Below are 23710 nucleotides of genomic sequence, written 5' to 3'. Positions count from 1 at the left end.
AAGACTAGATTGAAAGGGACAGTCTTGGAAATATAGAGGTCAGCAGGGAGGATATTTTTTTAGGAGCACATCTCTGACTGTACAAGAAGATGAGAAATCCAAGATTCCCCAGCATTCAGAGTGATTCTTCTGCTTCTCTCAAAACTACAGAGCAATGACCAGAGTTGGGAGCAGCCTGTAATAGAGGCTTACATCTGTACATGAATTATTGATACTTTTAAAGGCACATTCACAAGTAGGCCATATGATTCTCATAGTTATTTTTTGAAATTTTAAAATTTAAAATTTGTAATTCCACTGGAGATACAGAAAATCTCTGAGGTTCAGAGTAGTTTAGCATTTCCGCTGATGTCAGCTGTGGTGGTTAATGATGGATCCGGAGCTAAAACCAAAGTCTCCTAATTTTCACTTCTGAGTGCATTCTATCTCAGCAGGCTCCTCACTAGACAGGGTTACTTCAGAGGTTCAAGGCATGTGTAGGTCTGGGAAGGGGCATAGTAGGCATGCCTCACTGTTCAAGGCTAAGAAAATGTGTCTTTCCTGTGGATAGATGCTCAAGATCCTGTTTCTAAAAGGACCAGTTTAGGTATTATACTGGAACCAGTAATGTCCCCAAATTCATGTTCCTCCTGGAACATCAGATGTGATTTTGTTTAGAAATAGGGTCTTTACAGATATAATTAGTCAAGAGGAGATGGTAATTGAGTAGAATGGGCCCTAAATCTAGTACTATTGATGTCCTTCTAAGTAGAGGAGAAGAGACACAGGCACAGGCACACACTGAGAAGCATCTCATATGACAAGAGTGGCAGAGATTGGAGCCATGCACTTATGAGTAAAAAAGTCCAAGGACTGCCAACAACCTCTGAAAACAAGGAGAGCCGAGTGGAACAGACTCTTCCTCCGAGCCCACCTGAAGGAGCTAATCACCTCGACACTTTGATTTTAAACCTGTGGCCTCTGAAACTGAGAAAGCAGAAACATTTCTGTTGTTTTAGTCCACCCAGTTCACAGTGCCTTGTGAGAGCAGCCCAAGGAAACAGATTCAGCCAGTCTCTGGAGCAGTACTCACCAAGAGAAATATAATGTGACCCACATTTGTGATTGTAAAGATTTTGGTTGCTGCATTTAGAAAAGAATAGATTATTTTTCATGAAATATTTAATTATAACCACTATAAAATGTCACTGTAACATCTATAACATATAATCCATGGAAAATTAATAATGTTAAAATTTTCATACCAAGCCTTTTGACCTGATCTGTATTTTACATGTACAGCATCTCTCAAATGCACACAAGCCATTTCAAGTCCTCCTTCATCACATGTGGCTAGGGGCTTCCATCCTGGATCACGCAGACTTGAACTTCGTTCTCTCCGTATCATGGTGGTGTGCCTTTCGTTCCTTCAGTGAGGCCTGGAGAGGGAGGAGGAGTGAGGCCTTCTCTTCTGTGGGATGAATCTCCTGCTTGGTTCTCACTTCCTACTGATTTGCTCTAGACATAGAGCCCTTTAAATATCTATTACTTCTCTGCCAGGGAATATCCTAGCAGGATATCTGACATGTATGGAACATGGCAGAATTCCTTTGAAGACCTGTTGGTTCATCACCATGATTCTACAACCTGTGCAAGAACATTCTCCTTGGTGTGGCTCAATCTTGTGTTAGCCTTCTTCCGAGAGGCAAGGCATTGTTAGTCCCCTGGCTCCTATTTGACCCCCCATATCCATCCATCTGAAATATGTACTTAAGCACACATTCTTCCTTCCTTCTCTTACACTACTGTTGGGAATGAATCTGGATTTGACACTGACAGATTCTCATGCTGATTCCAAAGCGATGTCCAAGACCAAATGTTACAAAGACAAACCATATGGGAGCCCCAGCATTCTGGGCCATTAATAGGAATTTTTGAACGACTGTGATTGATGATGTGGCTCTTACAAGTCCAAGATCAATGAAAATGCATCTTGATCTTTTGAACTCACTCGTTTTATCTTAGATCTTTTTCCTGTGCAATGAGACCCATTTCTGTGATGCCTGAAGGCATCTGGGGCTCCTCCAGTGGATTTGCCATCTATGCTTTTGCCAGCCAGCCTGTTGGTGGAATGGAGGAGGGTGAGGGACTTGGAAACCAGAATTCTCATCATGAGGCCAAATGCCAAACAAGGTCTTTCAATATGGGAATTCTACACTTGGCCTAGAAAAGGCTGAAGGCCAAATTAAGAATACCACTCACCTCAATGCAGACTACGGGATGACAATGGGAAGAAAAAAATCTGTGTTCTTGAGTTTGTTTTTGTGCCTCCATTTACCTGGTCATAAAAAGAATTCTTTCTTTCCTTCTGTCATATTATACCAAGGTTTGGAAGATAATTTTGATAGAGAATTTGCTTTTCTTTGGAGTTTTGAATTCTTCCCCAAATCTGAGAGCCTTTCTGAGAATACAAAAATGAATTCAATTTTGCATGCAATTTCAATGCAATCACAAACCTCCTGGGGCCCATCTAGGGACTTTACTTGAAGGATACTTGTCCAGAGAGCTATTATGGGCTTGAAGTGAAGCAGTCAGTTGAAGTAGACACTGTATCATGTGTACAAAAAGAGTCAAGAAACTATATCTTTTTTGTTGTTTTAAGTATTTGTCAGAAAGCCACCATGAAGGTTTATAAAAATCAGTTCCTAAGTCAAATGGTTCTGGGAACTATTGCAGCCAAGAATTTTCTCACCACTCCTGCTTTTGAAATTCATGGTGCAAAATAGCACATTACATGCTCTAAGAAATTTTGAGAAATCCTGAATTAATTTAGGCAGAGAACCTTATATTTGTGTAATATCTCAAACATCTCACAATATATAGTTTTTGGCCTACATTAAATCCAGTATAGGTTATTTTACATCTTGGTTCCTCCCTTGGAAATCACAGAGTTCATTTTTTTCTCTCTACTTAAACATATAGTATATGTGTCTGCTTCTGCTGTGTCCTGGGTGAACGTGTGTGCACATGTGTGCAGATGCCTAAGGGTGGGAAAGCAGATCCAAAAATGAGTGGAGCAAGAGTCATCACACAAGTCATATTTTGCTAGAGAGAATGTCATTCTCATAGAACATAGTGTTAACAGTGTTCCCCGGACCTGTACAGCAGGGCAGTGATGGGATGCAACTCTCAGAGGTGCTTAGCAGCCTTTGTGGACAATGAGGATTTTCCTTTGGTGGCAGCTGTCTGCAGCCATCAAATAGGAAGTGTGGTTTTCAAGTAGGCTGTGGATCTGGTTAAAAGGGGGTCAAAGAAAAAGTCATTGCAGAGTTGGCCTTGGAAGTGGCCCTTGAGGGACATGAAGAGTTCAATTCAGTATTGAAGGACCTCATTAGCAGATGGTGTGAGCAAGGTGTGGGGAATTTCATGGGTTGGGAATTTCATGGGGCACATCAGGGAAGAGGACTTCATGACCAAGGGGAGTCTGACTATACTTTCCATGGTTCATATTTTGGAAAAAGCTGTAGCAGCACACAAACTTACCTGCACATAAAATACCGCAGGTGTAGAAAATAAAGGACATTGCAGAGACAGGTGTTTGACAGACCATCCCTAGCTCTCCTTCAAGAGTCCTCACCTGGACAATTGCCTAACTTGATTTTCCTTGTTCTTTAAAAATACGTTTTTGTTAATTGCTGAACCCCAGATATTTTGTAGGAAATGTAATCCATCTGGTTCTGATTTTTTCACACTTATCAAAACTTTTTGTAAGAGCTTTTGGTTAGCCAACCATCCTTCAGAATCATTTCCATAAGTCTTTTAAGCCTATTTACTTTGAAGAAGGAAGTTGCTCTTTTGCCAAGAGAATAAGTAAGGATCCTGGGCTTTCCAGCCCTACAGCAGGACACCCCACCAACCTCATGGGGTTCCCCACCAGGCAAAGTGTCTTTCCATTTGGGACCCAAGATTCCAGGGATTCTCCCAGTTCTCTGACTTTCAAGACAAAATGGGTGCAATTTTTTCTGTCCTTACCAGGATGGTCATTGTGCCCATGAGTTTAATCAGCTTCTTGGCACCTTATGCTTGCTTAAAATACCGAAGGAAGTGAGCTCAGCATGCAATTTTAAAATGTTCCTTCCAAATCAGATTTCTTCAAGTAAGTTAACTCGTGGGAACAAGTGGATACCCATACAGAAGGAAGCTGCTTCTCTAATTTCCCTTTGGCTGTAATGTCAGGAACCAACATTTTACTTATCTTTGAATCTCCAGTATTTATGTCAGGGCTCTGCATAAGATAAGTCTCAGGAAATGTGTGCTGACTAACTGTTGGTGAGGGAGACAGTGTATGAAAACAAAGATCACCGAAGTTCTCTTTAACCAACTTAAACTAAACTTAAAAAAAATTCTTAAGGGAGCATCGTCTGTATGAATAATAAAGCATGAATCAGGTTTTGGAGGCTAGTTCTACCTCTATTATATAAAGAAAAAAATTAGTGCATCAATGAAAAAAGTATTACACTTGTCGGCCTCAGGTGGTTTAATTTCCATGAGGTAGAATAGATGCCCATGGAACACATAACTACTTTTCCAATGGAAAGTGAATAACTTTGTAGATGGTATTGGTTCGTGGACAGCAGTCTTTAAGCTTTTATCATAATGGTTTGGATTAACCTAGTCAGAATTTCCAGTGCAATTTGAGAGTTTGAAATGCAATTGCTTCTGATATTTGGGAGTAAAAACTCTGAATAAAATGGAATCAGACAAGAGTTATGGTGAAGACAGGAGATAGAGGCTCTGGCACCAGAAGTCAGAGTTTGATGAGAACGGTGAAGGCTTATTAAGTCCTCAGTCGCTGCCAGACACTGTTCTAAGTGTCTAACTTGCATTATTTTATTTGATTCTCCCAATAGTCTGATGAGGTAGGCACTATTAATTTCTCCATTTACCAATGAGGAAACCCAGGCACGGAGGTGCTGTCACTTGCCTAAGGTCACACAGCAGATGCAGGGCTTGATCTCAGTAGTAGAACTTGAGGTAGCCAGTAGCTTCATTGCTCTCCAACTATCCCATGTTGAGAAGGGCATTCTGAACCCTCTATCCTGTGCACATAGGACAATGACAGGAAGAGAAGAATAAGAATTGCAATTCTCTGAGATATTTAAGGTAAAGAACATAAAAACAATTATAATAAAGCCAGAGACATGGCACTTGTCTATTTATCTGAACAAATGCTTGGCTCAGACTGATAAGGACATTTTTTGAAAGAGAAAGAATAGATTTATAATAAAACAAAAGTCACTTTTCTCCCCAAGTCCACTATGTTATTTATTCGTAATGGCCTCATATGCAGTAACTCTTTTTTTGAATATTTGTGTTGGCATATCTTTGTAATAAATAATAACTACTATCATCTTACTATCAACTTACTATCATCATTATACACAATGAACTCTGAGCACTTTTACGACTCCTTTCCCCATCCTCTCCTCTTCCCCATCCCAGATCCCCTATCTCCACAAAGACTGTCTCCCTGTTTCTTATCACTCTTCTTTTATTTTGTTCCTTAAATTATTTACATATTGGGGTTCTCATATAAAATAAACCATGTGATATTTAATCTTGTGTGTCCAGTTTGTTTGGCTTAGTGTTATCGTCTCAGGATGCATCCATTTTCCTACAAATGACTGAAACATATCTTTATGGGTGAGTAGTATTCCAATTTTTAATACTTTCAGTGTTGATAGGCATATAAATCACTTCCATTCCTTGCATTTTAGATGGATTCCATGCCCTGTCTTCTTGAAATCAATTCATTTCATAGAATACCAGGTAAGGTGGTATTATTAAGGGCAGCAATCTGGAACCATTTTTCCCAGGTAAAGTCTATGGACTTTTGACTAGAGAAGGGCATGACTCTTAAACTGTGTGCTCCAAGTGTTAGCAAACTTGTTCAAATATCTATCTATCTATCTATCTATCATCTATCTATCTATTATTTACCCTGCCCCATTGCTGTAAATTATAGCTCAAGAGGTACATATCTCAGTGAAGAACACTGTGAATTTTATAATAGTAGGAGATGTATCTCTCTGTCTTGTTCAGTATTGAATCCGGGCTCATAGAATGGAATCAGGCTCATAATAAGAGCTCAAATATCAGTCACATGAATTAACCTGATGGAGTCATTGTCCTGACTTCTCTCTTCCAGGTGGCAATGGGAGCCCAGGAAGAGATGTGATGGGAGTCATCAATTGCCTCAAAGGTGTGTTGAAAACCGCTGGGCCCTGAGGGCAGCAATCTGGAGCCATTTTTCCCAGGCAGCTGCCCGTGCAACCATCCCGACCTGCCATAGAGAACTCTACTTCTTTCTGTGAAGCCAAGACTTTCTTGTGCACCCAAAGATCCCTTTCAACAATCAGGAGCTGAATGCTTAGTGACAGAGTGAAAAGAGCTTGGACAAAAACCAAGATACATATGCCTGTGCACACTCACATACTTGTTACTGACACATGCGAATTCAGTATATACACAAATTCATGGGACTTGAATTAAACTAAATCAGGAACTCCAGGCTGAATTACTGAACTACAACAGAAACCATTTAAAAATATTTTTTCTGAAGGTTGAATTGAAGTTCGACTTACAATAACGATGACAACGAATCCACCCCAAACAAACGCATGGACAGCAAAGAATTGAAAACACTCCTAATGAATCCATTTGAGGAATAACAGATCTATAAAAACTATTGAACCCCTACATCAAAATACTATTCCCACAGACTATTAACCACGCTCATATTTTACCCACTGAATTTTATTTAAATGCAGCTACAGTGTATTTTTACGCAAACACTCCGCTTAACTTGAGATGAATTGACCTAGTTTGTGAATGAAGCAAATTTTAATACAAATCAAAAATAATCTTATTCTGAATAATTTTCTAGAAGAAGACAAGTGTAATTGGATACTGGTTTATCATTTCAGTCATTTTAGATTTCCATGTTTGGCTTTTCGTAAAGCCCTCAGCATACACATTTGGCTAAGTAGATCAGCCTGAGTCCTGGCTTTCATTATTCCTCTCTGTTGCCCTGGTCATCAAACCCTAGCTTTGAAGTACTCTACTGTGCCACTTCTGAAGAGTGTCTGCTGTGACCTCCTGCATGGTTTCTAGCCAAGGAGTTGGAGGTTACACAGCCTTGAGGCTTGGGCAATGATGGCACTCTTCCCAGGATTAAGTGAACGGAAAAGTGCCTAAAGCACTCTAGCGGTGATAATACCCAACCATGATCTAAAAGGACCTACCTCAACTCAGGGCTCTGTGAAGGGTCGGGGTGATAGGAACACCCAGACTCATCCAGATTTTCCAGAGACTGCATCACAAGAAGCACTGACTTTTGGCTCTAGGCCAAACTTCAGTGACTCATATACAAGTAAACAGATGATCAGATGTCCTTACTGTGTCATGTCTGTTCATAGATTCTGGGGCAAGTAGGTTGTGAAATATAAACTGTTTCAAAGCATATTGCCTTGTCATTGCAAGTCGCTGTCGTGGTTCCTCCCTTTGGTGAGACAACACAAACATTACAGTCATCTTACAAACATTATGACTTATTGTTATAAAACCCTGATCCTTGGCAACAGTGATTTTATGAACATTAATGTATTTAATTCAACATTATCTTGACACTTTTCCTACCATGAGTAATTTTCAAACTAAGTTTGGCTTTCAAATTGTTTTGTAATCTTTCTTCATATACAAACACACACATATACACCCCCACACACATTCAATTTTCATTGTGTAAATCTACACTCTTCAAAAAGATTTTTCCCAAGAATTTTGTCTTGTCTTGTGTTAGAGATGCATTGAAAATGAGATGTATATAATTTTCAATTCTCAAGTAATTTTAGAGTTCAATATTTATTTCTACTATTCTGAAAGTACTGCTTCTGAAAATTTCTCCTCGCAGTTTTTCTTAAAAGTTAAAAATATTTATACTTTAAAAATATTTATAAATGCATATAATAAAATTTACTGTATTTACTACAAACTTACAGTGCTCATTCTATTTCCAATTCCTCCTCCTGAAAGATGTTTGCAGCCATCATGGCTTTTGTGCCTAAACAGTTAAGTCTCGGTTTAGTGAGTCTTTTTGGTACAGCGACTTTTTTATATTCATCAATTCCCTCTAAAAATTATGTCTATTTTAGTGGAAGTAAATCATCTTCAGCAGCACTACCATCTTCTACAATTTGATGGACAATATATGTTAGGCATTATTTTTTCTTTAAATCTATGTGTTTAATTAATTAATGTTTTATCTCTATGGCCCTTGTTAAGATGATGAATATTAGGTTCAGATATGCTAATTACTTGTCTGAGGTCACATAGCTAATAATAAGCAGACCTAGAATTTGAACTTAATCTTAATTTGACTCCTAAAATCCCCATATCTGTTATGCTGAAGTCAGCTCATGACTACTGATTCTGCACATCCCTCCTAATGCTACTTTCAGTGACATCACTCTGATAGTTAGAAATATGTAAATTCTACAAATCAGTACTTTTTATTATTTCTGGAGACTTGATTTTCCCTTTGGTTCTATTTTTCTAAACTAGTTCTCTGAAGAGGAAGACAACAGAATAAAGCTACAGGAGTGGTGAAGGGAAGTAGTTTCTAGAAACTTTGCTGAAATATATTACTTCATGATTGAATAGGCTATAAAACATTCCAAGGCTAGACAGCCCTATTAAAAAGCATCACGTATTTATCTTCAGTTCCTCACGAAGCACTTTTTATGGAAGTTGCAACAAAATCTGCATACTCTTCACAAGGTCCTGTTTCAACTCTTGGTACTTCAGCATCTCCTCCAAATTTCTCACATGCGGTTGGGTGGGAAGGGGATTCTCCAAATCTAGTTAACCCAAATCTTCAGGGGCTGATTATACAGGTCATGGATAATCCACTCTCCTTCCCCCTCCTCTTCATCACCTTCTGGGCTTTTTACTGCTCATTAGCACCTCAGCCAGGGACCTGGGTTTGGAAAGGGGTGAGTGGTGGGTGGAAGTCTCATCAGCCCATCTGGCTCCTGGCCAACAACTCTTGTGTGGTGGGTTTTGTTGGGAGGAATAGCCTAGAGGCTAGGTAAATGGATCCATGGCACCTGAGGACTTCATTCAGTCAGATTTCTGACATTGGTCTCACCCACTCCCAGTGCTCCCTATTCTGATCCCCCAGATTATTAAGTGTTAGTTACATTCATAGTTGTCCTGCTCCATGGCTGTTTTACTCACTTCAGTACATTTCATTGGTGGCCAATTTAGTTAATACCATTTGTGGCTCTGGCTGAGCACCGTGCAGGGGCAGAGTGGAGAAAGAAGACTTAAAATAAATATTGCGCTCACAGTTGGCCTTGGGAGAAGCCAAAGGCTACTTAACATGCTGAGATTTCATGGGTGTCTTATAGGTAGATGGCCCTTAACGCTACCTCACATTGTTAATAGGAGAATGAAATATTTTATTCTATTTCACCCTTTCTTGGAAAAAAATAACTGAATCACTATAAAATAAAAAATATTATTAAGGTCTTTGGGTAACTTGTCTATGAATGTACCTTTTTCATCAATTTATTCAGCAAATGTCTAAGCATCTACTATAACCCAGATATGTTGCTGGGATATATTCTTGAGTAAAATAGAGATGGTGTCCGCTTTCATCTTGTGTGAAATCTTGTTGGGAGGATAATCAAACACATAAGCTAGCTGTAAGTTTGATAGGCAGCACAAGGCTAATAAATAGGGTAGAGCTATGTAGGACAATGGGGATTTATATTTTAGATGCAGCAACGGTCGTCAGAGAGTTTCTCTATGAAGAGACATTTAAACTGAGACCTCAGGAATGGGAAGAGACCAGTCATGAAAAAAACTGGGGAGGAGCTGTCTTTTTCCTAGATTGAGAAAATAGCAAACTCAAGGCTCTGGAGTGGATTTTACATGTTGAGGAGCTGAACGAGGGCTAGTGTGGCTGGAATGAATGTGGAAGGGGGAGTGACAGGAAACTCACCTGAAAAAGTAACTGGGACAAAAGTGAGAGGAAGTGGATTGTACAGGGCTTATAGGGCATAATAAGAAATGTAGACTAATACTGTAAGATTCGAAGTGAAATGGGAGGTATATTAGTTATCGGTTCTCCCAAAGTTCAAGTTCAAGTTTCTGAGAAGCAGAAGCGCTGATAGCATAAATTCTAGCCTGAGTTTGAGTCTGAAGGCAGGAGGAAGCTCATGTCCTAGCTGGAAGGCAGACATGCAGAGGGAAAGAGTTCTTTCTTACTAAGCCTTTCATTCCGTTCAAGCGTGTAATGGATTGGACGAGGCTGAGCCCTACAGACCCTGGAGAAGACAACTGGCTGTTGTCCGTGCCGCAGTATAAATGTTAGTGCTCCCTTCATCAATTCATATGTGGAAACTTCAACCTCAATGTGATAATATTTAGAGATGAGTTTCTGATAGGAGATTAGGTCATGAGGGCTCCTTGCTTGTGGCTAGGATTAGTGCCCTGAAGATATTTTGTATCATTTATAATTTCCCCTTCTCTTTCCTCTTCTTCCCCTTTCTCTCTGTCTCAGGGAAGTCTCTGGGTTGCCCAGGCTGGCCTTGAACTTAGCTCAAGTGACACTCCTGGCCAACCTCCTGAATAGCTGGGGCTACAGGCATGTACCACTGTGCCTGAGTTACAGTTTGGATTGTTCATGTCTCCAAAATTTCCAGGTGGGAAAGAATTGGTCCACAGCATGGCATTATTGGGATGTAGTGGAAGCTTTAAGAGATGGGGCCTGGTGGGAGATTTTTAGGACACTGGGGACGTGTTCTCAAAGGTGATTGTAATATCCAACTTCTTCCTGTCCTCTCTTTTCCTTCCTGGCTTGCCATGAGGTGAGCAGTTTTGATTTACCACATGTTCCCATTGTGATGTGCTCCTTCACCATGGCAAGGGGGCCAACTGACTACAGACTGGATCCTTTTAAACTATGAGCCCAAATAAGCATTTTTCTTTTTTTTTTTTTTGGTACCGGGGATTGAACTAGGGTCCTTGCACTTGCAAAGCAGGTGCCAGAACCACTGAGCTAAATCCCCGGCCCTTAGCATTTTTCTTTATAAGCTAATTATTTCAGGTATTTGTTATAGAACCAGGGAGATAACTAATACAATGCCATTGAAAAAAGAGAGCCAAGAGAGCTTCTTAGCCTCTTTCATCATGTGAGGACATGGCAAGAAATTACCACCAATGAATAATGGGCCCTCACTAGATACTTGAATTTTAGATTTCCCTACTCAGCTTCCAGAACTGTGTGCAACAAATTTCTGTGGTTTAAAATTACTCGGTCTAGTATATTTTGTTATACCACTGCAAACTGGCAAAGACCTTAATCTATCCTTTCAAATGTTATTCTCATCCAGAAACACCCTTACAAGTGCATTAAAAAATCATGTTCCACCAACATTGGCCTGAGTATCCGGTGGCCCAAATAAGTTAATACATAAAACTAACCATGACGGAAGATACCAAAGGGTTTTAGGCAAAAGAGTAACACAAAACATATTTTAAACGTTCCAGTCTTCCTGCTGCTCTTTGCAGAATGTCGTGTAGGGATTATGAGTGGAAATAGGAATACCAATTAGGAGACTATTGGGAGATTCTATATGAGAGAAGGCCTGAGCTGTACCAAGGTGGCAGTGAGGATGAAGACAAGTGAACAGATTCAAGATATATTTTGGCAAGTAGGATTTATGATACTTACTTGATGAATTGAATGTTTGTATGCGTGGGGATTAGAAATCACAGTGATTTCCAGGTGTCTGCATAGATGGTGATTTTATTTCTGAGGATGAGAGGGCTGGGGTAAAGTTAAGTGTGGGTGATGTGGGGAGAATGAAGCATTCTTTTATGAACATGCTCATCTTAAGATATTGCTCACCTGAGCTCCCACTGATTATGTCCATAATATGTTAGAAACAGTCTTTTGAAATAAAAATAGTGATTAGTGACAACTGAAGTGTTTTAAATGAAATTTATACATTATGCACTGGCTTCTAGTGATTTTATATTTCCTAAATACTAATAACAATCAAGTGCACACATCTGCTCTAGAATTTTGTTAGAATTATTTTGGCCTTTTTTGCAGATGCATTATCTTTAGCATTCTGACTCCTTTTCATATTCTTAAACATATAGAATCATGGAAGGTGACTTTGAGCTCTTGACAGCCAGTTCTCTTAACATTAGTGAGAATGGCTTCCACATATTGAGCAGATACTATGTGGCATGCACTTTTCTAAGAGTAAGATTTGTCTTTACTTAAACATAATAGCAACTCTGTTGCAATTATTAGTCCTACTTTAGATGGGGAAAATGAGGAACAGAGAAGTTTATTTACTTTCTCAAGGTCAGGTAGCTAGGAAGTGACAGAAATGAAGTGATAGCCTAGATCAGTAAGGTCAGCTGTATCTTATGAGAACACAGACTCTTGAAAATCAAATTTTATTGCCTCTTGATGAGAGGTTTGGGGAATAATTCACGTGAACTTGTCAACTACCAATTTAACTGTCTAGGTCATTATTTCCAAAATTAGCTGTTCACCAGAATCACTTAAAGACCTCATCAAAATAAGATCCTCTGGTCCGCCTAGACCTTCTACACCAGTGTTTGTTAGAATTGAGTTTAGGAATCTGCATCCTTCTCAAGTTTTCCAAGTAATTATGATGTTGTCAATCTACGGAACAGTACTTAGGAATGAGTTAATAAATTACTTTTACTAATTTCCATCCTTCTTAGAATAAATTCCCCTTTTAATAGTGCTTGCTCTATTCTTTCTTTTTAAGGATATTCTCTTTGATTATGAACAGGAAGCTCAATCAGAGCTGGGTTTTTGCTTTCTGCAATTCAGTTAAGATTATTCTTCCACATTTCCCTTTTTATTCAATCTATAGTTGAGGAATTATATTTTAACTTTTTATTACATATGAGATAGAAAGTCAAAATTTTTCTAGATGTTTTCAATAACTCCAATATTTTACCACATAGGCTATTTTCAATTTGAAGCAAACTAAATGGAAGGACATGGCTTTAGTTTTAGATTTTTTTTCTTGGTCTGGTTAAGAGCAGTAATTTATTCAGGATAATGGAAAATTTTGAATGTTCTTATTTTATAATTTTTATATTTCTTAGTTCCCAAAGAAAATGTGTAAAGTTACTCTTGATTTAAGACTGGACTGTTATGAGAAGAAAAAATACTAAGGATCAACAAATGGGACTACATTAAGTTGAAAAGCTTCTGCACAACAAAAGAAACAAAAGAGTGAAGAGACAACCTTTATAATGGAAAAATTTTGTCAGCTACTCTTCTGATAGAAGACTAATATCTGGAATATAAAAAGAATTTAAAAAAATTCATAATTAACACTTCCAAACCAACAACCCATTCAAAAAATGTGCAAATGAACTAAAAAGACACTTCTCTAAGAAGAAGTACAACTGGCCAATAAGCCCATGAAAAAAGGCATCATCTTTAGCCTTAAGGGAAATGAAAACCAAAGCATCTCTGAGATTCCATTTCATTCCAGTTAGAACGGCTGTCAACAAAAAAGGTAAAAAACAGCAAGTGCTGCTGAGGATGTGGGGAAAAAGTCATGTAAACTTCTACAACTACTATGGAAAACAATAAGGAGAGTCTTCAAAAAAAATGAAAATTCAAAAACGTTAAAAAAAATTGAAATTCCATTTGAACCAGCTATTCCTCTCCTGGTTATTTTCTTGAAAAAGTTAGACATCATACTATAGTGATATGTGCATACTCATGTTTGTAGCAGTACAATTCTGTTTTTTTTCAGTTATCAATTGTTACTTTATTTCTGGTACAAAATTCACCATCTACTTCATAATAGCTGAGCTCTGGAAACAGCCTAAATGCCTATCAATAAATGAATGAATAAATAAAATTGTCTATCTATGTATCTATCCATCTACTCAGCCATAAAAAGGATAGAGTCATGTGTAGGAAAATGGATAGATCGAGAGACCATAATGTTATATGAAATAAGTGAGAAATAGAAAGTTAAACATCACATGGTTTCTTTCTTATAAGAAACCTAATTTTAAATAAATTAAATAGTGAAATAAAGGCAAATATTTTGGAGTAGCGTGAGAAGATCATGGAAAGAGGGAAGGAGAGGGGAGGGAGGGAAAGAAAAGGGGATAAAAATGATTAACATAATATATATGCATATATATACATATATGTATCAATTCTCCCAAATAAATGTAAATTTCAGATATTTCAAACACATACCAGTTTAAAAAGATGAAATTGCTATGAAACTGCGAAGGAAACATTTGGTTTATTGTGGTGTTTCAGTTAGTACTTCTTCAATGGTGTGTCCTCTCATTGGTAACTGCTGGCCGGATGCGATGTGCTTTGGTTTGGTGTGTGTTCTACTTTACCTGGGACCAAGAAGTTGCCTGGGATGTGGTGTTTTCAGCACTAAGATTGTGTCAGCTGTAGAGCCGGGACAGTTGATCACACTACCTGTGCTGTAGAAAGAGAATCAGTATGGGCCGGGGATTTAGCTCAGTGGTTCCACCACCTACCTTCCAAGTGCGAGGTCCCAAGTTTGATCCCTGGTACCAAATAAAAGAGAATCAGTAGAAGGAAAGATGAATATTTTCTCCTATATTGCAGAGATGCTCTCAGCAGGATCCTAGGGTAAGAACAGCTTGCTGTTCTGTGTCTAAAAGACTCCAGGTGTTAACACCATGCTTAGGAAAATTGCTGTGTTTATGGGCATGTGTGAGCCAAGAAAAGTCAAGAACTGGTGAAATTCTCCTAAAAGCATCCTCTTTTCTCCTTTCACTGAGGAGTAAAATACAGTTCCTTGTTGTGTTTCTGTAAAAGCATGGTCAACCCTTTTCTATTTTAACTTCAGGCTTTTCCCACATGTCTATGTGCATTTTAACTGCCACTTATGAGTAAAATCATGCTAGGGTTGAGTTCTGCTGGTTAGTTCTGATATTCTAAGCCCAGATTTTTATTCTTTGCTGCCATTGTTTGCATAGCAAGAATTTGATGGGTAATTACTCAGTCCCTTCATGAGGAAATGTGAGGATAATTTATATCCTTCTTATTCAATGCCAAAAGACTTGACAGGGTATCATGCATAATTGTCAAACAAATTTATATTTTCTAAGAGGCTGGGCCTGGACCCTCATGAGCAGGCTTCTTTATTTCTTGGGAGAGTTCTTGGGAAAGTTCATCTCATTAGGTGCTTTGAGGAAAAATAATGCATATATGGATTTCACCCCAGGGACAGTGGCTGCTTAGCTAGTACATGACCATCTATGCTTTGAAAGTTGGATTCCAGATTTACAACAGTTTTCCAAGCTAAATGTTTTTTGTATTTTTCTATATGATTTAAAGTGATATATGTACTAGTGATTTTTTAGTTGTAAAGGGCTTAGAATCACATGGGAGACAATTCTGGGAAAGCATCTGAGAAGCTAAATGTGACATATGAGATGAATTTAGACCTTCCATGAAGAGAGTTGGAAACCCTTCCTTATGTCACCCATCACCCTCTCGCACTGCACCACGATCTCTTTCTGTAGGTTGGATTGAAGTGTGCATTTGTCCTCATTCAGATCTCTGATCTTGACTGTCCCCATGTGCTCTATAGCGCTGATAATCCTTCTCCAGCTCACATGTTGCACAGTGTATTTTCCCCACTTGAGGCCATACCCCAGTGTTCTCAGAAATGGGAGTGCAATGAGTGAGTGTGTTGGTCAGGGTGTTAACTCCATTCAAAGAAGAGTTAGATTTATAATAAGTCAACGTACTATTGGAGCTGGTGGAGATTTTAGATGTCGGGTTTTTTTGGTACCAGGGATTGAACTCAGGACCTTGCACTTGCCAGGCAGGTGGCAGCACCACTGAGCCAAATCCCCGGTCCTAGATGTCTTCTTTGTTAACCTCCTCTCCCATATTATTTATTATTTATGTTTCTTATTTTTGGTTTACTTTTTTATTACTTCCGATTATGGCTTATATCTAGATGTCCCCCCAAAGCCTCATGTGCTCATAGGTGGGGTTTTTGGAGGTAGCTGGATCTAGGATGTGTGAAGATATATTAATGGCGTATGACAACTAAATGGGTTTAGAATCGTTCTGAGTGAAGATAATAGGAAGGCGCACCCTAGGTGTGGGTGGTACCAACCAACAGGCATGGATGGAATACAAACGGACAGAAGGAAGTCAAGTTCTCTGCCTGCACAGAATGGACTCTTTCTCCTCTGCCATGCCCTTCTGCCCTGCTGCCCTGCTTTGGAGCCAGCTGACTATGGGCTGTGAGCTAAAATAAACCTTTCCTTCTTTAACTTGTTAGTGTTGGGCATTTTGTCCCTGGAACAAAAAAGTAACTAAGACTCTTTCCTCCGCACCCACAAAGTAGGATGGATGAGGAGGAATTGTTGGGTCAAACAGCCCAAAAAGTGCTAGGGTGCCATTATATTGCAGGTCAAATTCAACTCTTCTCCAAAGCCTGCATCCCCTCTTAGTGACATGGAATTGGATTTCCATGAGACAGATTCTCTCCCTTCTCACATGTGCATCTCAAATGTTATATGATCCTTGAAGCCTTCATACAGAAGGCATCCCTATCTTTCCTTTTATTTTCTGTAGTACCTCATTAGTGCTGCTCAGATTTTAACTTGCCCTGCAGCTGTAGGTGCCTTTCACTTTACTTGATCCTTTAGATCTGAGACAAAGGTCTTTACTTCCTTGCAACTCCATCTGCACTTAGACCAATTCCCGGCAGAGGGAGGTTTCAGCAAATGCTTGTCGATTGTTTCTACTATGCTTCAAATGTTCTAATTTCCCTTAATGAGCCTTACAATAAGCCAGTCTTCCATGTGTTTCTACAGCTATTAAATAGTTTCAACTTGCATCACTTCTTGGGGGTAATGAATTCTATAATCATAAAATGCATCATGGAAAATGACACATTTATTTATTCCCTCCAGGATTGCCTCTTTCCAGATTGGGCTGGTTGTCACCCAATGAAAGAGCTTGTCCACCAGATGGACTTACGATTTGCTGAACTTCTCCCTGTCCTCTTTCAGGCTGACTCGAGCATTAACAACTCATCCAGTATCCTTCTGCTCACCTCCGCTTAGGTTTCTTCTATCAGTTTAATTACTTCGTTCTCTAGTCCCATGTTGTGTATCATCTTGTAAGTGGAGTCTTACACCAGAAATGGTGTAGAAATGGAGTGAAAGTAAAAATTCAGAACAGAGGGACTTTGGGATTCACGTTCTTAAGAAGCTTGCAGTTTTATGAGGATGTTTAGTCTATTTGAGGTGTAGGTACTTCTTTCCTGGAGGTAAAGTGGTGGAAACAGTGTAAATAGTGGAACACCAAGCATTTTGAAATATGCATAGGTATCAACCTATATGTGAACGTACCCGTGTGCTTTACAATCTGCCCCAGTGTGAAATAACAACCCTTATAGGTAATAAAGAGACGATGGCCATAACTACAATTGCTATCATTCACAAAGATTAATTTTGCATTAGGTAGGTTCCAGGCACTTTTTTCACTTACTTTCACTTTATTTTCCACAACAACACTGTATTACTCTTCATTCATTCTTGGTATTACTCTTCATTTTATAATTAAGAATATTGATTCTCAGAAGAGTTAAGCAAGCTAGATCCTTCAGAAAAATTGTAAATGAAGCCAGGATTTTATGGCAAGCCCATGTAAATGCTAAGTCCAGGACTTTTCTACTGTAAATGACATGATTTGCTCATGGAACTTAAACAATGAAGCTGGAAAGAAGGGAAAGAAAAAATTATGAGAAAAGAAAAAAATAGAAATGAAATCTATGTAAATGGGGAAGGGTGGAGGGGGTGAAGGGTGCACAGGTAATGGGGAAAAAATAAGAACCAAGATACATCATGTACAGGTACAAGCACCCAACGATAAATATAAATTAATTGTATACCTAAAATGTACCAATAAAAGAATTTAAGGAAAAAAATGAAGCTGTGATCTTAGGACATTTCAGAAGAAATACGTTTCTCAAATGCCTGCTTTTCCTTGAAAATCTTTTTTAGGTGTGTGAGAGAGCCAATGAGTAGTTAATAATGACAAGGAAATTTACCTAGGGTGCTAAATGGTAACTGGCCCTGCTTGAGGTGTTTCTAACCTGTATATTCTCTAAATCTAAGCTAGGCTATTTGATTGAAATGTATTCACTCTTTCAGGCTACTAGAATACTGTTTAGATAATATGAGAAACCAGCTATTACTATAAAATCAACATGCAGACAAAATATATTGAGTGATATTTTAACCTGGAAGGTACAATGAAGTTTGTCACCTGGGACATATGAGGATGGCTGAGATTTACTCTCACAGCTTGCTGCTTCTGATGTGCTAGTTAAGAAATATTTTGACTATCACCTGAAGATATTAGACATAGTTCATAAAGGAAACAACAGTTCAGTTAGAGAAATGGAACAGAAACAGTAAAACCTTAAATAATGACTATAGAATTAGATAACAATACGAAACTCTGTTCACCTCTACTTGCTTTATTTTTCTTCCTAACTTTCACCCATCACTGGATATGTTTCATATTAGTTTATCCTCCTGTTTTTCACTTCTGTACCTTTGATATCTACAATGCTGGTTGATAACTGATGAATACATGAATACACACAGTAGGCATTTAAAGCAATAAGCTTGTGCCAGAGTAATCAGAGTGCCTTAGTAAAGAGCAACAAGGGCAGAATCTGGAAGGAAGACTTAATTTTGGAAACAACACGGGACTCACATGGAATTCAAATTACAGTGTTCAAGTACTGACTTTGTGAGTAAACTGCTCTGTTTATAAAAAGGAAGCTGTAAAGTAGCCAGTTAACATCCAAAGGGAAAATGCGTGGTTTGGAACAATTTCTTGGAGTATTTAATTTGGTGAATAACTAAAGTACTAACGAGGTGAAACCTGAAATTGTTAACATGAACACCAAGACTTCCTGGTTCCCTAACCCTTGTGAAGTAATGTGTACCTAAGATATCATTTATAGAAAACAAGTAGACGTTACAGATATTTTTCAGCTGATGCTTAGAAATGGAATATCATCAGTGAGAAATGTGCAAACAGGTACTGATGACCAAGATTTTAGGGACTTGCATGAGATTCTAATTTTTTAGACTGTTTTTTCCATATAATTTTGGTGGTCCTTTGGCTGTATCATGATTTGCTAATTTAGCACCAAAAAATTTAAAACAAATTTAAAGACGAACACAGGCACACGTAATTGTGGACTCGCATAAGCATTTGTGAGTCTATGTACACATGTGGGTGTGCACGCACTCGTGGATGCCCCCCTTCCCCGCCTTCCAGGCACACGGCTTCCTTCAGACTTGCTTCTATTTCCTCTCATCTGGCAGCTTTCAGAATAATCTCACCCACCTGTTAAATCAGAGAACGTCAAGTTTAATTTATAACAGTGAGTAGAAACAGGATGCTGCAGAAAGCATTTTAATTAAAATCCTTTAATTGGATACATGCTTCTTGTGAAAAGGGAGCCGTGGAGAGGGCCTCTTTGTCGGCACCTTTCACTTCAGTTGCCAGAGATCGTGGCAGGAATAGCCTTGCAATTGGAACCAGCCCTCTGAGGTGGTGGAGGTGGGGAGGGGTCGGAGGCTGAGAGAGGGAAATTGGGAGCTATTATAGAGGAAGGACAAGATGGGAGAGGGTGAATGGCCATGGATTTTGTGCAGAAACACAGCTCTGGTGCTTTCTGGAGGCAGTTCTGATGAAACCTGTTGTTATCCTTTCAAGTTGGTTTCTTCTTAATCCTTTCATCATCCATAGGGTGGGATAGTCTCCAGGGGAAATCCACAAATACACCCAACTTCAGGCACTGGCTTAAAAATCTTGACAGCGTGGGTCAATTGGTGAGTGTGGGAGGTGTGCAGATGACAGCGTGGGGCTGGAGGAAGCCCAGTTTTTGCACCTGGGGTCCTTTAAGGGACAGCCCTTAGCACTATCCAGCCCACACTGCAGGAAAGAGAATGTTGGACTCGATTAGAGCTTACTTTAAGGAAGGAACTATGTGTTAAAGAGGGAGGCCCAGTCTGGAAACCATCCCAAGAGCTCATGTGAGGCTCCAAGAGAGCAGAATGGCATGGATGTGCTTTACTGGATATGTTCAATGTAACTAAGAGAAATGGGACCTGGAGGTAGTTTTAATGTCAACTATGTTGCCAGGGGAACAAGAGCATAAACTGATGGGGGACAGCGAATGTACTTTTACTTTTGTTTTTTCATCAGCTTATGCCAGGAAGGCGATTCAAGAGTGTCTAATGGACACTGATTTTTGCTCTGAGCTAAGAAAGTCAGCACTATATCCCTTTGGATACAGAGAAGAGACATACAGTACTTTCACAGCTTTTGAAGTGCTGATAATCCATTGCTGTTGCTGGGCTCCTTGAGGCTCTGGTTGTCAAGGAAACAATGGTAGCTGGTTTTATTTGTTTACCTCTATTGGTTCCCTTTAGTGGTGTGCAGGTAAATGTTTAACATCTAGCTTGGGGGAGCTGGGAAAGGCTAGGGAAATTTGAAGAAGCATTTTCCAACTTCCATGGTGTGAACATTTCCAATTTAAGATATTGATGATTTAATAATCGACTGGCCAAATTCTTAAAATTAAAAAAAAAAAGTACTGTCAGAAGTCACTGTGAACTAGTTCTAGCACACCCCTCTCTTTCCTGGCCTCGTTAAGCTTTTCTCTGGAGAAATTTATTTCCCTGTTCCATTGATTTGAGATTAGCTGCATCGCCTGCTTTGGCCATTGGAATATGAGCAGATCATATAAACTGCATCCAAGAAAAGGTTTAAATGTGCTTGATAGCGTGGCTCTGCTTTCCTCTCCCTCTTTGAGCTCCTGCCCTTTACTTCGAGAACAGCACGGCCCAGTTCATGGTTAATCCTTTAGCCTGGGTAACAAAATGGGAAGTCATGTGAAGACCCCTAAACTGAGTTGTTTTCAGCATAGCCTGGCAAAGCCACAGCCAAACTGCATCGCTTATATAATGTGAGCCAGAAGTAAATGTTTGTAATGCACTGAGATTTTAGGATCTGAATAGTACAGAAATGGTCACTTCATCAATAAACATCGAATTGCTCTTGGTGGTGAACCAATTCTATGAAATTATGTCTAGGTGATGCAAAGGAATGAAATATTCTCAGTTCTGGAAATCTAAAAGCACAATTATTTCAACAGTTATATGATACATAAACCCCTCTACAACATCACTGACAAATGTTTGTCTACTTCAGTTTTCCTCACTCATACTTGAAAGCTTCTCCAAATATAGGAATCGTAGTACCTCTTGGGAAGGTTCACCTCATTCTTAACTGTTCTGAATGTTGGAAGATTCTTCTCTATGAGAATCAGTCCTTGTGACTGACACATAGTAGCGCTAGTTCTATTGTGCAAGATCATATGGCACAAAAATGTTAATTATTTGTCTATAAGAAAACTCCTCTGGTATTGAAGATAACCTAGATAGCCCACATTGAGTCCTCTCTCCATGTCCAACTCCTCAATTTTCTGAGGAGAAGAAATGAAAAAGTGTCGTTAATGAACACGAAAATGAAATAAAAATTGGATCCGTGGTACCAAAAAAAAAAATAAATAAAAGAACCAAAATAAAATAAAAGATTTTAAAAAAACAAACAAATGATCCACTTGACAAGATGTTGAGAGTAGCCACCATCTTGGTCCAGGTCCATCCTGTCTGAGCAAGATGTAGATCAATGAAAGGGAAGAGCTGGAATACAAGTCCTTATGTAAGACCAGTGTCATACTTTGGTAGTTGATACTTTCATATTTATCAAATTCGATACTTGGCACATTTTGATGCGAAAATTTTGTCCTGGTACTTGTCGTTTAGTACTTGATGTTGGTATGGATTACCTCTTCATTTTCTACTCTTTCCAGGTGAAACCATTTGTCTGGTATTTCTTTTGGTCCTCATTCTTCCTTCTGGAGCTGATTAACAATGAGTACTGAAGTATGACTGTACTTGGAAGAGTAAGATGAGACATAAGTACGAAGCATGTGCATAAAGTGATACAAAATATAAAAAAGAGAATTAGAAACATAGACATTAGAATTAAAATGATAATATACACATAAGAGTTATGACAAGAAGAAAAGGTGAGGCTAAGGAAGAATTAATATTCAAAGATAAACATTAGCTAAGGACTTTTCAGTATAAAAATTCTAGATATGAAGAGTTCTTTGATATGTTCATACCATTTAGTGCAACTATTTTACAAAGAGTAAAAAAATTTAAATGTAATCAGACACTAAAAGAAGAAATTCTTCTTACTTAAGAATAAGTACTGACCATTCATAAATTTCACTGAAAGAACTTCTGAAGACGATTTTTCAAAAAGAAGGAATGCAAAAGGAAGACAAAGATGTAAAGGAATAAGAAATTGGTAAATATATAGATTTTTAAAAAGTAGGTAAATCTAAGTAAACACTAATTGTAAAACAAAATCATGAGATGTTGGAGGTATAGTTAAGGCATTTTTAGGTATCATTTGGAGGACGGAAATACTGATAATTTTAGACTTTCTTATGTCACATATACAAGTTAAAAATAGCAGGTAATCATTAAAAGAATAGTGATAGAATGTATAATTTCCAAATTACTACAGTGATTGAAAATGCAAATTGAAGCTGTGCATGGTGACTCACATGTGTAAATCCAAGCTATCAGGGTGACTGAGTCAGGAGGATCGCGAGTTTAAGGTCAGCCTGGGCGAGATAGCAAGATGCTGTTTCAAAAAAGAAAAAAAAGGGCAAACTGAAATCAACATATGTTTGTAAAAAGTATAAAAGTAAAATCAACATATGTTTGTGAGAAGAAAAATATATACCAACTCTGGGTTATAGCTTAATCTTTAGAAGGAAAGAAGGAAAGTTGAGGAGATGGGATGATTAGTGAGGCTGAATACCAATGATTGGTGAAGGAGGGAGAATATCAACCACATTTGCTACATTTATTTATTTTAAAAATCTAAGGTAAATTAGGTAAAATGTGAATACATTGTCTTAATAATTTTCCTCATCACTGGGGCACAGTACCTGACACTCAGAACTTAAAAGAGGAGAGGGTTTTATTGTGTCTGGTTCAGCACATGGTTGGCTGACTCCGAGAAGAAACAGCATGGCAGAGGGGCCTGATAGAGAAAGAGGTGCTCATGTCATGATGGCCAGGAAGCAGAGAGAGAAAAGAGGAGCTCAGAAGGGAGATCTGTCCTTCCAGGTTGGGACCCCTGTGGACCACCTCTTTGAATCAGACCCTACTTCCTAACAGCAAGTCAGCCATAACACTCCTATGGTCCAACTCCCTCCCAAAAGCCCCACCTATAAGAGTATGAGGCTCTTGGGGAAAATTTATATATAAACCATAACATTCTTCCACTGACCCCCAAAAGGCTCCAGTGTGTCTCTTTATGCAAAATCCATTTAGTCTAAGAGCTGCTAAAGAACAATTTTGGAAGGGCTGAAAAGCCCAAGTCCAAAGTCTCCTCTGAAATTTGAAACTTAGCTGTGAAACCTTGTAAAAATAGAAAAGAAGGTTAAACACTGCA

At 38.7% G+C, this 23710-nt stretch overlaps 1 pseudogene; it reads left to right on the top strand.

The window, feature by feature from the left end:
• Nucleotides 1-2038: 2038 nt before the first annotated feature.
• The window catches only part of LOC101721625 (programmed cell death protein 5 pseudogene), a 68804-nt pseudogene continuing 47132 nt past the window's right edge, over nucleotides 2039-23710 (top strand).

This window comes from Heterocephalus glaber, unplaced genomic scaffold (assembly GCF_053883595.1).
Source record: "Heterocephalus glaber isolate CG9 unplaced genomic scaffold, H.glaber_assembly_v1.0 deba00001442, whole genome shotgun sequence".
NCBI lineage: Eukaryota > Metazoa > Chordata > Mammalia > Rodentia > Bathyergidae > Heterocephalus > Heterocephalus glaber.
Note: the sequence above shows the minus strand (reverse complement) of the source record. Positions and strands in the feature narration are given on the sequence as shown.